At 42.8% G+C, this 3,838-nt stretch overlaps 1 long non-coding RNA gene across 3 annotated transcripts in view; it reads left to right on the top strand.

The window, feature by feature from the left end:
- The window catches only part of LOC121929673, a 7,644-nt gene extending 6,192 nt beyond the window's left edge, over nucleotides 1-1,452 (top strand). For all 3 annotated transcript variants that reach the window (XR_006103717.1, XR_006103722.1, XR_006103721.1), the window contains exon 3: nucleotides 538-1,452. This is a non-coding gene — a long non-coding RNA (uncharacterized LOC121929673). The remainder of the gene's footprint in view (nucleotides 1-537) is intronic.
- Nucleotides 1,453-3,838: the final 2,386 nt, after the last annotated feature.

Genomic DNA, 3,838 nt, shown 5'->3' with positions numbered 1-3,838 from the left:
ATACAGAGCCTGTAGGAGAGGCATAACCAAAAACTATCAACATATTTTAGGGGATTTTAACTCCCATAATCCCACAAGCTCCAACTGTAATTCAAAAAAGCTACTTTTCCAAGCTCTGCAAGAATCAATCCCAGATCTGGAATAAAATGCTTCCATCGTTACGTTAACCTCTTTCAAATACATATAATAATATTAAAGCCTGGCATTTGTTAATATCTTGTAAAGGTTCAGTTTGGTAATCTCTTGGCCTTACAAGGGCCTTTTAGCATTATTTTTCCTCATCCTTCTCTGCTGCAGAACTGCTAGGCTGCTTGAAACTTTCCGCCAGCCAAGCTATTTAATTGGCTCATCACTAATATTGAGCAGAAGGTGCTTTGCGCAATGGAATGCTGCCCATAGCAACCCGGGTGCTGCTTCTCAGAGTCATTTGAGTTTGGAATCCTCAGTGCCTACAGCTAAAAGGAGGGGTGGGGGGAAAGGGGGGGAACAGTCCTGGATAATGAAACTTAACACTGTTTCTTTTATGTTTTTACCCAGATGCTTTAGCAAAGTTAATACTAAACAACAAGTCATAACTTGACAGCACCTTCAAGGAGTATTTTGCTTCAAAATCCACCTCCAAAGGTTCTTGTTTCATATTTCTCACCAGCCCCTCTCAATCAGAAGATCATCATCATCATCATCATCATCATCATCATCATCATCATGCTACCTCTCCTCAAGGCTTCCCCTTACTGAACAAGCACCACCAAGAATCAACTGAAGCAGCTTACCAATCAAGAAAGAAGACTTTTATTTAATTTTGAGATAACTGTGTGGCTGAAGTAGCATGGCTTTCTTGCAAACTGTTGCTGATTGCAACTTCTATGATGCTTGACCACTGGCTATGCTTCCTATAGGGGATGGGATGCACAGTCCAATCTTATCAGCACTGCATGTTTATGTTCCTCAGCCCAGCCTATATACAAACACCATCAAGACAAGAAAATGGGCCAAAAAATGGACTGTGTGTAAGTGAAACAGGCAAGAGGAGTACATTGTTATGCCTTCTTCTGTTCTCAGAAAAACTTAAGCTGTGGTGAAGTCTCTGACTCTACATGGGAAAAGATAGCAACAGCGAACTCACTAATCAGCCATAACACAGCAGTAAGCAACAAACAGACCCCTCTAACAGGATCCAGATGTGTAAGATTGATAGAGATTTGACCAAGTAGACTCACACAGCTGTAATTGTTGCCAAATATATTTCTATCAAGTGGTGAATATTTATGTAACCAACAATTGCCTGTTTGTTTTTATTTACTTAACCTTTGTGCTACAGTAAATATAATTTGCACATGCAGTGTTGAATGTCTTAGTATTAACACCTTAATAATGCCAATTAAACCCATTTCAGCTCCATATTGTAACACAACACAATGTTTAGGGGGAAATGAATATATCTGCAAGGCACTCTCTCTGTGTGTGTGTGTGTGTGTTTGTGTGTGTCCCTTCAAGTTACCTGTTGACTTCTGATAATCCCATTAATTACACAGGGTTATCTCATGCAAGGAACACTCAGAGGTGATTTTGCCAATTCCTACCTCTGAAATATAGCCTATAGCACCCAGTATCGCATCCAAGTACTAACTGTGGCTGATGCTGCTTAGCTTCCAAGAGCATGGGATCTGGTGCCTCTATAACTTAAGGTGACAAGTAAGAAAGTCTGTCTCCTTGTCTAAGTTAGCATCACGATTCTTCAAATATCTACCCACCACTACTGGGACAACACAAGGAAAAGCTGTTCTCCCAAAGTCCTGTTCCAACACTTAAACCATTACAAACCCTGGCTCATTGGTCAACAGACAACAGGTAAATATGATTAACCTGCAATTCATTGCACAGTGGGCCCTCAGTATCCGATGGTTTTCGTTCCAGGACTCTCCATGGATACCAAAATCCATGAATGCTCAAGTCCCGATATATAGTAAATACACAGTAGTGTAGTAAAATGATGCCTCCTATGGCAAAATAAAGTTTGCTTTTTGGAAATATTTTCAATCCGTCTTGGCTGGCCATCCAGGGGGAAGATACCATCAAGATGCTGCTAAAAAACATAATTAATGCATCTTTCAGGGAAGGCTGTCTTCCATCTTGCCTCAAAGAGGCAGTGGTTAGACTACTTCTAAAAAAGCCCTCCCTTGACCCCCTGGACAGAAACAACTGCAGGCCAGTTTCGCTTTTACCATTCTTAGGCAAGGTAATTGAGAGGGCAGTCACCACTCAACTCCAAGCAGTCTTGGAAGAAACTGATTTTCTAGATCCATATCAAACCGGATTTAGGACGGGTTACGGAGTTGAGACAGCCATGGTCGCCTTAGTCGATGATCTCTGTCTGAGCATCAACAGAGGAAGTGTGACCCTGCTGGTGCTCTTGGACCTCTCAGTGGCCTTTGATTGAATACGGTATCCTTCTGGAACATCTGGGAGAGTTGAGAATTGAGGGCACTGCTTTGCAGTGATTCCAGTCCTACCTCTCGTGCAGATTCCAGATGGTGTTGCCTGGGGACAGTTGTTCGGCCAAGAAGGAGCTCAAGTCGGGCGTCCCTCAAGGTGCAATTCTGTCCCCAATGCTGTTCAACATTTACATGAAGCCGCTGGTTGAGATCATCCGGAGACATGGGGCAGGGTGTTATCAGTACGCTGATGAAACCCAGACTGATGCAGTTACTAAGGATGGCATCTGTCCTCTGAATGCCTGCCTTAATGCGGTAATGGACTGGATGAGGGAAAATAAACTTAAATTGAATCCAGGTAAGACGGAGGTACTTGTAATAGGGACCCCTAATCCGGAAATGGAGTTATGCCAGCCAGTTCTGGATGGGGTCACACTTCTCCTGAAGGACTCTGTCCGCAGTCTGGGGGTGCCCCTAGACTTATCTCTCCATGTGACGTCTCGGGCAGACACGACGGTCAGGAGCACTTGCTATCAGCTTCGGCTGATATGCCAGCTGTGCCCCTTCCTGGAGCAGGGAGACCTTGAAATAGTAGTACATGTGCTGGTAACCTCTTGACTTGACTTCTATAACATGCTCTACATGGGGCTACCCTCGTGTCAAGTTCAGAAACTTCAACTGGTACAAAATATGGCAGCCGGGCTGGTCACGGGCACATCCAGAACTGCCCATATTACACCAGTTCTAAAATCTCTCCACTGGCTGCCTATCGGTTTCTGGGCAAGGTACAAGGTGTTGGTTCTAACCTTTAAAGTCCTACATGGCTTGGGTCCTGACTACTTGCAGGAGCGCCTACTTCCATACAATCCACCCCACACACTTCAGTCCTCTGGCTGCAACAACCTAAGAAGACCAGACTTTCAGCGGTGACCCAGAGGACCTTCTCATCAGCTGTTCCCAGGCTCTGGAACAACCTGCTGGGCGAGATCTGCCATATTACCACCATGGAAACCTTTAAAAAGGCTATTAAGACAGATCTCTTCTGGCAGGCCTTTCCAGACTAGGTTAAATCCATTAGACTTGCCTCTCCCCTCTAATGATACCTCTATTGTTCCGATATCAAAATTGCTTGATACCATCCCCCTATCATTTCTTGCACCAATCTACCTGAAATTTTAGTGTATTCCTATTGGACAGTTTTAAATTTAGATGTTTAATCTCTTTTTATGGGTTGATCACTGTTTTTATGATGGGGGAGGGTTGGGGTTTTTAAATTGTAATTTTTAATTGTTTGATGTTTTAATTATACTGTTGGAATTCGCTTTGATTCATTTGTGAAAAAGTGGAATACAAATTATTATTATTATTATTATTATTATTATTATTATTATTATTATTATTAT

This window comes from Sceloporus undulatus, chromosome 1 (assembly GCF_019175285.1).
Source record: "Sceloporus undulatus isolate JIND9_A2432 ecotype Alabama chromosome 1, SceUnd_v1.1, whole genome shotgun sequence".
Classification (NCBI taxonomy): Eukaryota; Metazoa; Chordata; class Lepidosauria; order Squamata; family Phrynosomatidae; genus Sceloporus; species Sceloporus undulatus.
The sequence above is the reverse complement of the archived record's forward strand: the minus strand, read 5'-3'. Positions and strand labels throughout refer to the sequence as shown.